At 40.4% G+C, this 13,152-nt stretch overlaps 1 protein-coding gene and 1 pseudogene across 5 annotated transcripts in view; both read right to left on the reverse strand.

The window, feature by feature from the left end:
• Positions 1–13,152, reverse strand: part of RBMS1 (RNA binding motif single stranded interacting protein 1) — a 216,270-nt gene that overhangs the window by 181,940 nt on the left and 21,178 nt on the right. The window lies entirely within an intron of this gene.
• Positions 1,996–2,160, reverse strand: LOC116598050 (annotated as a pseudogene).

Consider the following 13,152-nt stretch of genomic DNA (forward strand, 5'->3'; position numbering starts at 1 on the left):
AGTTCCCTGAGAAATGACCTTGCCCCAACCTCCTTTTCTGGTGACCTTGTTGGCGCCCTTCTGAAGACATACAGCACCCCCTTGTCTCTGTTCTTTATCCAGTCCACTACAGTTAAGAGCTAAATGCACAACGAAGCTTAATGTTATCCTCTTAGAAACTGTGCTTTACAACAAAAACAAAAACAGGGATAATGCTCTGATGAAAGCAAGAAAATGGTGGCATTACAAAATCACAGGTAGGCAGGGAGTCCATGGCTGTGTCTGGAGTTCTAGAACTTCATTCAAACCAGTTCAAGCAAGTGTAAGAGCGGAGTGTGACTTCCGATCCCTTCCCTTTTGCCTTTTTAAAGTCACCACAGAAGTCAGTCACTGAAGGGCCGGAGAGCCCCACTGGCCGGTCTACCTCTCTGAGAGCTCCGGACTGTGGTGAGCCCACAGGGCTACCAGGACTGAGGAAGACACTCTCCTCCCTAGCTCACACCGACCGCTGCCACTCACTGCCTTCCTCCTGAGTTATAACCTCCCTTTTCACTGCTCTAGGTACTCCATTAGGCCCACACGAGTATTTATTTGCCTATAGTAAAGGACTCAAATTCTTCACAAATACAAATTTCCAGTAGAATGGAATAGAAAGGTGTTGGGGGGGGGGGTGGCCAGAGAAAGGAGAGAGAGTTTAATTTCCCGTGGACCTGCTACTTCTTTTTTTCTTTTTTTAAAGATTGTATTTATTTATTGACAGAGAGAGAGAGAGAGAGCTTAAGTAGGCAGAACGGCAGGCAGAGGGAGAGGGAGAAGCAGGCTCTCCACTGAGCAGGAGCCCGATATGGGGCTCGAACCCAGGATCCTGGGAATCATGACCAAGCCAAAGGCAGACACTTAACCGACTAAGCCACCCAGGCACCTAGGTACCTCGACCTGCTGCTTGTTTTAGGCATTAGCCATGTGGCCTTCTACTTATCTAAAACAACTCCTCGGGCAATAGGCAGCTGAATGGCATCACCGTTGTCACCTTTGATTTATAATTTCTTTCAATATTCAGTTTTCTATGACAATGGAAGGCAAGGAGGAGAGCCAATGACCCAGAACAACAGATAACAGCAGGTATTATTATGTTTTAGCTATTGTTGCTTTATATGCTCTGCCCCCACTGATTTCCTTCCCAAACTCTCTTCTGCTTAGCCGTAGGGGCCCCAAACTTGAACAGGCACCAAGCATCTGAGAGAGGGTATTCAAGTGGCCTGAATGCATATTGTGTGTTGAAGAAAACCAATCTGTTTTGTGCTATTTATCACAGATAACTGGCAAGTGGACACTTAAGAGTTTGTGCTTAGTATTTACTGAGTTCACAAATGTGCTAAGTATGATACTGAAATAACAAAGACATGGTGATCCTTGCCCTTTGCTCCCATATATGTCTTTCGCCCCAGGGGGTTTCAGGGTAGCAGCCCTGAGGAAACCTTCTCTGATCCTATAGGATCCTATAATCTACACATCACACTGGTCAGATTAGAGCAGGAAAGGGAAGGCTGATTGCAAAAGCAGTGAGGAGACCCAGAAGGAACTTGACAACCACATGATATCTTGAGTCTAGTACTGAGTAGATAGAAATGATACTCTCAACAATAAAAGCCTCTGGCAAGAAGAATGGAGAATTTAAACAAAAGGTAAAGAGCATCACATTAGCCATGGTCATCTGCTCAATTCATATAGACATTTCAGTTGAAGAATGAGTATCTGAGAAGAATGGAAGAGATTTGGGGCTAAAAAGGGAGTCTAACCCTTGCTATTTATGCGTGAAAGGAAAAGCACGTCAAGGAAATGGGCTTTTCCTGCAGACCTGAGAGGAAAACAGAGCCCGCTGTCAGAAGAGAGAGGAAACAACAACAACAACAAGATAAAGATAACATAAAAGTAGTCATAATGCCTTTTTTTTTCCTTCTGACAAAACTAGGGTTTCATTTCTGCTAATAGTAACTTCCACATAAAAGAGGGATCTTTTCTACAAAAAAGAGAAGTTCATGAAGATGTGCAGAGTGGTCAGGATGGTTAATCCAATGACTGTGAAAGCCACTTAAGCTATTTGATCCTGGACCTTTCAATTAGCAATAATCGTGCCTCGGATAAACCTCATTGGCTACGATACTGCCACTGCGCAAAGCTGAACCTTTCATTAGCTTTCTTTCACTTCCTAATACGCCTCTCAAATGGCATCAATTGAGGCTGATACAAGACTGGATCTTGTCAGTGGGGAATGTTCAGCCACCACCCCTTCTGAATGAGATGCACTGCGGTGTAGTCCAAAGCAACCCGGGTGGAGGGCAACAAAAGGGCTTTTAACCTAATACCTTCTAGTTCATTCCATGACTTCATTCACAAGTGTTTTGTGTAATATGTTGTCTTCCTATTTCCTCTACGGTTATGAAAAAGAATTTGAATTTTGTAAAATTAAATAGCAATTAACCCATCTACTTTAAACTTAAAAAAAAAAAAACACACAAAACCACTTCACTTGACTAGATACAAAAGCCTCTTTGAAAGAATATGGAGGAGAGATCCTTTCCTGCGTGCTGTTAGGATAAAGACGGCCCTCTCAGGGTGCGAACAACACACTCTCCACTTTACTTCCAACATCATCCCCAGAGAAGCTTCCATACATGCGTACAAAGAGATCCAGACAGGGATATTCAAGGACATGTTGTTCCCATAACAATGAAAAAATGTGCAACAATTCAATTATGCATCAAAAATTGAACAGATCATGGCATAAAACAGAAAACTACTAAGGAATGAAACATAAAATAGACATACAATATGTAAACAACATGGACATTCCTCAAAAACGTTAAGTCTGCATGGACCAAACTTCAGAATGATCCTCTATCATAGAGTATGATATCCTAAATATAAAGTTAAAAACACAAAATAGGGGTGCATGGGTGCCTCAGTGGGTTGGGCCTCTGCCTTTGGCTCAGGTTATGGTCTGAAGGTCCTGGGATCGAGCCCTGCATCAGGCTGTCTGCTCGGCAGGGAGCCTGCATCTCCCCCTCTCTGCCTGCCTCTCTGCCTACTTGTGATCTGTCTGTCTCTGTCAAATAAATAAATAAAATCTTTAAAACACACACACACACACACACAATAATCCACTACTGAATGTTATTAATACACATAAATGTAGGAAAACTATGAGGACATGAACAGTAGTCTCAAAATTCACAAGGCCAGGCAGCTGTGAGGAGGTAGGGAAGTCAATATTTTATGTCTTTTATCTAAAAAGAAGAAAGGAAGTAAAGCATATGTGGCAAACATTAATGGCTATTAATACTTTCAGGTAGATATATGAGCTCTTATGTTATTTCCCTGCAGCTCCCTGGATATTACATTGATTTTTTAAAACAGTTCACCTTTACATACCATTTATTTAAAAGTCATACATTTTCTTAAATTCATTCAAATGCCCATCTACTCAACAAATATTTGTTGAATGTGTCATTAACCCTGGGATATGAAGAATAGATCCTTGCCCTTGTAAGGCCCAGATGAGTGGACTAATTCCTATTTAGGAATCTTGTCATGTTCTGCAACGTAGTTTTCTGTATACAGTAAGGAAGGATTTCCGTTAGGTTCGAAATTGTCCAAGAGTAACTGCAAGCGTGCTTATTTACAGGATGGCGTATTACTACAGTTCCAAAAATATAACTGTCAATATTTGCCTTTAACCATCTTCTCGCCAAGTTTTTGAAAGGGCATTAAAGCAACTGAGTTTTGAGTAAGTTCCAAAGTGAATTATTATCAATCAGACTATTATAAAGACAAAAAGTCAAATAAGGTAATCTCTCTTTGAAAGTTTTCCAAAAGACAGATTAATTAGCTAACCTGTCACTGCTAATGACAACAGTAGGTGACAGAGTGAAACTTGAATTTGGCGTAGACACAACACCACCATAGCACTCCCAACGTCTCATGGCTCTATGCTATAGAAATCCAAGACTAGAAGTATTTTCTATTCTCTTTTTCTCTAAGGTAGCTGTATATAGTTTCTGCACAACAAATACACATTGCCACCTGTCTTGAAGAAAATCGGGCCTCAATATTGTTGGCTAACTTCCAATGTTACTGCAAGTGACAGACTCAATCCTACATTTTTCATTCAACTTTTTTATTTGATAAAGATAAGAAACACACTACTCCCAGTCATCACCTGTCCGCCCCTAGGCCTGCAGTCAGGCTACCCTGGCTACTATTTACCTTCAAAGAGAGGCCAGGTTTAAGGGTGTGAAAAAGTCGGACACTAACCAGATCACAGCCGTATCAGGAAGAAGGAATCCTGATGTGGAATCATTAAAACAAGCTTGGCTCAGAAACCAAGAGTGAGGACTGTGGGACAGAATTCTCTCCTCTCTCTAATGCCCTCTCCTGAGAGTACTTAATAATCATCAAAGTTCATGGTACAGCCTGTAAGATTAGGAGGCTAGTTCAGATTACCCAAGTTTGTGCAGCGTTGGTGGTACAGTGGTGAGCATAGCTGCTTTCCAGATTACCCAAGCTTATTATGGCTTGGGTAATCACAACCTTGGGTACAAACAACCAGTAGAGACCAAGAAGCCAGTAAATAAATTAGGCTTAGTAGGGCTACAGGTATGTGTACAACCCCCCCCCCCCACACTTACATTTCTGAATTCAATCTGTATCTAGTAATTATGAATGTCACCTACCTTCCATAAAGCCTCCCTCTCTGGGTTCTAACACTGATCAGTAAAGCTTTTTTTAGCTTAACATGTATTCATGTATTATTATCATATGGTATATATACACTCAAAGTGTCTTATTATAATTTTATTGCAATTATTCCTGTCCCAAGTGGTTTAGATGTCTGTCAATCATACCTATAAAAACAAAGGTTTTTAAAATTGTTTTCTTTTAGGACATTAAAGGTATTCAATAAATTATATCCTAAGTTCTAGGGTTTCTCAGAATGTAGCTATGTAAATAAAAAATAGTGTTTGCTTTCAACAGATGCTTTACCAAATCCTAAAGAGGGAGAAGTTCAAAAGTAGTCCTCCATGTAAAAATGAGACACCAAAGCAGATACCAGGCTCATTTTAAGATTTTTATGTTTCAGAATTGGATCAGCAAGGCCTCAGCTTTTGTTTTTAACTCAGGTAGAAGTACGCATTTCTCAAATGTTAACACAGTAACCCAAACCAACAAGTACACACACACACACACACCGCCCCTCAAATGAAAGCCCAAATTTCATTTGACTGTATCTATGATGGAGTCAGAGGCAGCATCTGCTTTAGCTCAAATCTGTATGTGTGTTCAATCTTTACTGTAGATAAGTCACCTAAGAGAAGCTAAAACAAACAAACAAAAACTCAGTGAGGCTCAGACCTCAGATGGAGCACTGAGATCAAATGAAATGGTCTGACTTCTTGCAGTCTGACACAGATTTCTTTTGTTTGGTTTTTTTTAAGCTTTTATTTATTTATTTGACAGACAGAGATCACAAGTAGGCAGAGAGGCAGGCAGAGAGAGAGAGGAGCTGAGCAGAGAGCCCGACTCGGGGCTTGATCCCAGAACCCTGGGATCATGACCTGAGCTGAAGGCAGAGGCGTTAACCCACTGAGCCACCCAGGCGCCCCACTGACACAGGTTTCAAAGACTGGTTCAACTCCTTACCTGCTTTATGGCCTTGGGCAGCTCCTTGGCCTCCACGAACCTCAGTCCCCGCTTACATAAAAATAGGATAATAGTAATTATCTGGCATAGGTCGTCACGAGATTATATAAAATAATTTCATAAAGCACCTGATGGTAGCAGGCAATAAATACATGTTAATTCTCTTCCTCCTGTCTCTTTTCCCAAAGAAGAAGAGAATCACCTGGGGACAGACGCATTAAGAGAATGTTGGCAACACTTATGAAGGAGAGAAATAAATAGTCTGTTAACAAGCGGAGACTGTGATTCAGGAGGGCATTCTCGGATGCCCACATGAGAACAAAGAAACAGGCGAGGACGAACTTCTATGAGAAATGCGGAGGGATGCAGCTGACCAGCAAGTTCTTAAAGCATAAGTGTGGCCGTTAAGGAAAAGACGGGGTATTCAGTGAGAACTAATGAAAAGAATCGGGACTTGTGCCGAAATGTGTCACCTGAGTGCCATCTCCCAGTGAAACTTAGGCAGAGCGAAGAGCCATGAAGTAACTATTGTGGGCCCTTGTTTCCTCAACCCCACACAGGCTTAGCAGAATGAACACTGCTAAGACATCAGCTGCCATCCAGATTGGCTCACACCTTCAGAGTGGAGCCCAAGGGCACCATAACCACCTTCTATACAAAAAAAGGTTCTGGTCCCACGGCAGCCCAATCCGTAGCACCGCGGTCTGGGCTTTCAAACGCCACGGTCAGCCGGAAAACTGCATCCTCAAAGAGCTACTTTCATCACATCTAAGATGCCATCGACAATAGAGGACGATATTATGTTATGCATCACTTAGAAATCAGAGATGCTCCAAAATAAGGAATCAGATAGAAGAGCGCCATGGACAACCAGGACACCAGAAGGTCACATTCTCTGGGGAAGGGCAAAGAAGAAACCAGCCTACCGGGCTGAAGGAGTCAGCAGGGAGACGTGCACGTCTGCAGCTCGTGACTGGGTGAAGGAGGAAACTGGGTGATGAGGAAACAAATCTCTGCCGAGAGTCTGAACCATCGGCTGGTACTGCACCCAAACCACCAGTGTGGCACTAGGAAACCTCCAGCAGACAACATACACTCAAGGGCTTTCAGACAGAGAGTGTCCCCAGGTGGCTAACACAAGTAAACACAACCCCAGAAATCCCTTCCAGAAGAAGTGGACTTGAATCCAGGCTGACAAGCCCTCAAACATGCTATCAACTATACAATGCACTCTGATTTCAGTGAAGGAGGCAAGTACTGGGTGGGTGGGGAGAGAAATGTGTGCGTCTGGAATTTTTAAAATGCAGTAGCTATTTTCCTAAAAAGAGTAAGATGATGCTATACATGGTTCTGGGGCACTCCTCAAGTATTTATTAGTATATATCCACTATACGCATAACACAGATTTCAAAGCAATTGAAGGCATGACCCTTGCTCACAAACGGCTTGTTTCTATCTGATTTACTTTTGGATTATTATGTTTATAGTGTGGTCACAAAATGGTTAGACGGGTAAATACACACACCCCTCATTTTGGGTCTGCTTTTTTATGGTCTAGCACTGGAAAGGTGTCTGTGCGAAATCAGTTCTAATGGAAGTAAACTTATTCTCATTCCTCCAATTTCAGCAAAATTCGATAAACGACAAAGTACTTTATGATTACTTTGGTTAGCTTTTGCTCAAAATAACAGTATTACGCCCAGCATGTGGGATATGCAATTTTGATCATTTGGTTAAAATCTGCAGCATAAGTAAATATGATTAACTTCTATATTGAGCAGCAAAGTTTGAAGAAACTTCATCCTTATGGCTTTTTTTTTTTTTTAAGATTTCATTTATTTATTTCACAGAAAGAGAGGAAGAAAGAAATAGCGAGAGAGAAAGAGCACAAACAAAGGGAGCAGAAGGCAGAGGGAGAAGCAGGCTCCCTGACAAAGCAGGGAGCCCGAAGATGCAGGACTCGATCCCAGGACCCTGGGACCATGACCTGAACCGAAGGCAGATGCTTAACTGAGTCACCCATGTGATCCAAGGCTTTTTTTTTTTTTTTAACTATAATATTAGAAATCACTAGAGCAACTTTTTTTCATTAATCAGCTTTGAAAGGGGACATCTAATTTCCTGGGCAAGAGAGATCCGAACTCTAGCATACAAAGAGGTAGCAGGGCTAGCTTAGTAACAACTCACTGAAAAACTGCTAGCATTAGTTGCATCCTTACCCATGACAGAGTCAGTATTTACTAGTGCTGGGATTATTACACATACATATGCCAAAACCCAGTCCCAAGGGACCCTTGCACAAAAAGTCTCTTGTTACCTGATGCTACTTCTTGGGAAATGGTCTGTTGTCACCGCCTGAAGGAATACAGGCTTCTCCTCCGAAGACAGTGGCTTGGTTTCCTGCTTTGGTACTTCTCTTACAATGCCCTCAATCCCCACTCATGTTCAGGAAATCATTTAAAACAGACCAAATGCTTGACTTGGTAACCGCTCACAAGCAAACATGAAGACTGTCAGAGAATAAGCTATATACAAATTATACACATTCCAGATACAGATTCTCCCCTTGCACCTGGACTAGCTCACACTGGATCATTCTTTCATGGCTCTTCTCCAAGTGTACCCTATTCTCAACCTTAGCTGGAACAGAGACCTCTGTCTGCCTCCTGGGACATGAAGGACCCAAAAGTTCTTGCCTGGGTCTGGTCCTGATCCCCTGGATCCTTGCTGCCACCACAGCCCTGATTCCCAAGTCTCCTCAGACTCTGCCCATACAGGTGACATGGCCCCTGATAGCAACTCAGGGCTGCAGGGTTTTGAAGGCTTCAGGTGTTTTCTACACTTGTCATTCTGCTAGTAGGTTCTAGTTTCTTCTCTGTTGGACAACCCTCTGCCAGAATCACTACCTAAAAGTTTCTAGTTGCCCACCCTGGTACCTCCCACCCACCCAGAAGACCAATTTTCTTCAGGGAGTCAGTAATCTCAGCATTTAAATCCTGACCTGTGTTCTCTCAGGTCTTACCGGTATCCCTATAACTGTCTCTCAAGCCAGACTTATGCAAACAACTTGAAAATGGTTCTGGGGAAGCACTTAGAAAATTGTCACAAGACAACAACATATATAATTATAGGAGACAGACATTCTGGAATGTAACTCTATAAGTGGGTTAAAAAAAAAAGAGATTTCAAAAAACTAAAGTTAAGGAAACAAAAAGCTGACCTCATAGTGAATACATAAAACAATGAAAAGCAGGGAGGAGGTGTGGTTATTAATTTCTGAAAGGAGGAATGAAAAAAAAGATTTTTAAAAAAAGATTTTATTTGTTTGAGAGAGACAGAGAAAGAGAGCGTGCCCGAACAGAAGCAGAGGGAGAGGCAGAAGGAGAGGAAGAAGCAGACTCCCCACTGAGCAGGGAGCCCAAATGCAGGGCTCGATCACAGGACCCAGGGATCATAACCTGAGCCAAAATCAGATGTTTAACCGACTGAGCCACCCAGGTGCTCCAAGAAGATCCTTAGTAAAGAGGCTCGACCAGCACTGGCAACACCTGAAGCCTAATGCAGAGAACTATCACTTTCATTGAATGTGGGACTCTTGAACCAAGATGGTAAAACTGCGCAGATACATTTTTAAATCCATGAGGTTGCTGGGCAGCTCTAGATGGAAAAGAAAAACAAATCCAAGCTGGTGTTCTGCTTGGAATAGCTTCACAACCCACTCCCCAAATATTATTCTGTACACCCAATTTATTTTTACTTTCTAGCATATGTTAATTACACTATAGTTTTTTTTCAATTGTCAATATAAAACAGTGTCATTATTCATTTCCTACAGTGCCCTGTACACAGGTATTTTCTTGATTATATGAAAAGGGACAATATTTTTAGGTTAAATTTGCTCTATTTATCAACCACATTAATATGTTGTTCTCTTCCCTTTTTTATTGTTTAACATAAAATAAATTCATACCTAACTACTATATGTTATATTTTAAAGTAGTGATTTGTGTGTGTGTGTGTGTGTGTGTGTGTGTGTGTGTGTGTGTATGGTGTGTGTACATATACTTCTTGGAACAGTGCCTGGCACACAGCAAATATTCAATAAATGTTAGCTGTAATAATTATCATTATTATTTTTGTTATTATTGTCCAAAACAATGTACCTTTCTATAATGAATTCTAATTGTATCATAGCTTATACCTGCCAGGAAATTCCTACACTTTGCAGAATGGATTTACACAGTACTCAAGTTTATAAAGTGATTTCAAATTCAAATAATTCACAGAAAAATGTAGAATCACTTTGACTAGATATATTTTGTACACATTGCAGAAATATTTGATTTTATATTTAAATAGTTTTGTGATCAGTAGTGAAAAGAGTTGTTCAACTGTAATTTTCTTTGAAAAATATAGACGGGTGATGCCTGGGTGGCTCAGTTGGTTAAGCAGCTGCCTTCGGCTCAGGTCATGATCCCAGCGTGCTGGGATCGAGTCCCACATCAGGCTCCTTGCTCGGTGGGGAGCCTGCTTCTCCCTCTGCCCCTGCCTGTCATTCTGTCTGCCTGTGCTCGCTCTCTCCCCCTCTCTCTCTCTGATAATTAAATAAAAATCTTAAAAAATATATATATATATAGACGGTATCTCAGTCAGGGGTTTTCAAGAAATCTTTGACAAGATTCCCAGAGAATCAACTTTAAAATACTTACAATCTTCATTATGCTTAGAGTTACCCTCACCTTCAACCCATTCTTCATACATCTGCTAAATTAATCTCCCTAAAATGTTGTGATTCTTCAGCTTAAAAATGTTAATGGCTCCCATTGCCCAAAGGATAAGAGTAACAACTTTTCACTTGCCACATCTTCCTACATGCTTTGCCAGACTGAATGCACACTGCTCCTCCCGTCCCCTCAAACATAACAAGGCTTTTCTGCCACCAACAACACTCGTCCTGATCATTATTTCTTTCAAGGCTGGCACAAATGTTTTCCCTTCCACAGAACCTTTTTGATCTCCCCTAGAGAGAAGTGAGCTCTGTATGTCCAGTTTTCCACAGACCATTCTCCTCAAACCATCCAGGGTCCTCATCTTGGGTTGTTAAGGGCCATTAATTAGGTAGTACTTTCTCTAGTTATGCTATACTCTCTCCAAGATGGGGGTTATGTCCAACCTTTGAATTCTCCATATGCCTAGTTAAGAATATGTGTGCAGGGATGCCTGGGGGGTCCGATCAGAGAAGCATCTGCCTCTGGCTCTTGTCATGATCTCGGGGGCCTGGGAACAAGTCCGCATCAGGATCCCTACTCAGCGGAGAGCCTGCTTCTCCCTCTGCCTGTTACTTCCCCCACTTGTGTCCCACCTTCTCTGACAAATAAATAAGTAAAATTAAAAAAAAAAAAAGAATACGTGTGCAAAGGGCATTATTATGGAAGGATATGTAACAAGAACCCAGCATAAAAATCATGACCTAAGTCCCTTAAGTTCCTTGAAGTTACTGGGAGTTCTAAGAATGATCTCTGTTGGACTAATATCTAGTTTAACTTAACATTTTTATATAGCATTTAAAAGAAGCAGTATACATTGAAACACCCACATCTACATACAACTCTCTTTCATCACGCTGACATACTGAGAATGAGGATGAGCTGTGGGAAAATGGGTCCAAGAGGTAACAGATGATCCTCAATACCAGTAAGAATGAGACTAAAGTAAAGTAGACATCCCTCTAAACTATGAGTTACAAATGAAACAAAGTTTGGAAGCCATTTTGGACCACCTGAAAAGTAGCTGCCCAACAGGAACCATAACCCCAAAGAGCAATTAACATTGGGCATGGAGAATTATTTGTTGGAAATAAAATAAAAAACCCAATGTTAGTATGTATAAAACTCAATTGCATCTTGGATGCTACAAGAAATTATAATTATTGCCCTTCCAACAAAATGAAAAACAACAAAAATGATTAGAAGAATAGAGATATTTCCACACAAGTATAATTTTAAAATTAGGACTCTTCAGTCTGGAAAAATATAAATTTAAAGGAGATATTTTTAAAGTTTATAAAATCATAACCCAACTTCTTCCTCAAGTCATGGAAAATCAGGAGTGGAGAAAACTTTTGAAATGTTATTTTCTTGGTGAAAAAAGAATGCCAATAGTACTTCACAAATGTGTGTGGATCACATTGCTTTCAGTGTCCCAAACACATTAACAGGTCCAAGAATGGTCTAGCCACACTCACAAATGATAGATCCTTTGGTTATTTAAGGGATATTTGGGACATTTGGTTGACCTCGTCCAACTGTCAACTAATGCTCCCCGAAGTTCCTCCCTTATTTCCAAAAGTAGGTGAAAATCATGTTTGGAAAATCATTGGTCTAACTCAATATAACCTTTCATATATTCTAATTGTAAATGGAAGCTCACCAAGTATTTTGAGAAGTCGGTAGGATCTATACTACAAGAGAAAGTAAAGGACTATAAAGAAAGTTGTCTGTATTGAGGGCTCCAAACTCAGTTTAGCTTTAGGCCAGGAGTAAGAGGAGACAACCGCTTAATTTTTTATTGAAAAATCATACTTCAGATAACCTTTTAATTTTCTGAGGTGCTCTAACTCAGCCATTCAAATACCATGATGCAAAACTTTCATAGATCAGGCTGACAGTCTTTTTCTGAAAAACACCTTTTGGCCTTATAACAGGCCAACTTTCTGTCAAGCAGTTCAAACTCTCTAGAAATGGGCTTGACAGATTCTCAAATTTTAGACAAGAGACTTGAAAGAGGAAGAAAAAACAGTTGGAACCACTGGCCTGAACTGAATTCAAACCTTCCTCTCAGTATGGAGTTATGTGATCTTGCTATGCTTTATTTTCATGTTGCTGTAAACTAATTTTCATGATTATAAAAGCCAAACATCCCTGGGAAACTGACAGGAAAAAAAATATTACAGAGAAAACCCAGTATGTGTATTAAATATACATAGTTATATTACTAAAGCACAGAACTATAAATCAATCTCTTAAATATTTTCCCTTTTAAAAAAAAAAAATCACTCTGGTTACGTATCCTTGCCTCTTGTTGCCATCAATACTGAAGGATTAACCTTTCAGGTACTGGGTATAACTACTAGATTAGCCTAATCGAACTTTTATAAGCATGACGTGGATTTAACAGCTAGTCTGTGTTTGGTTTCATTTTAATCTATGATATTCTGTTACTTCTTCGCATTTGCTAATTTAGTCAATGCCTGAAAGAGGGTACCAGGAAGTGTATTTTTTATTGACTTCTCATGTAAAGTTATTTTCAAACAAATAAAATTCACTCCGTAATAAGTTTAAACACCTTCTCTCTTGTTTATATAAGCTTACATTAAAGTCCAAAGAGTTGAATGCTTACGCTCAGTCACAAACAAAATAAAAGTATTAAATTCTTTGACAGTCAAAGAAATAATTCTCATTCAGTGATCCCTTT

The sequence above is a fragment of the Mustela erminea genome, chromosome 8 (assembly GCF_009829155.1).
Source record: "Mustela erminea isolate mMusErm1 chromosome 8, mMusErm1.Pri, whole genome shotgun sequence".
Lineage (NCBI taxonomy): Eukaryota > Metazoa > Chordata > Mammalia > Carnivora > Mustelidae > Mustela > Mustela erminea.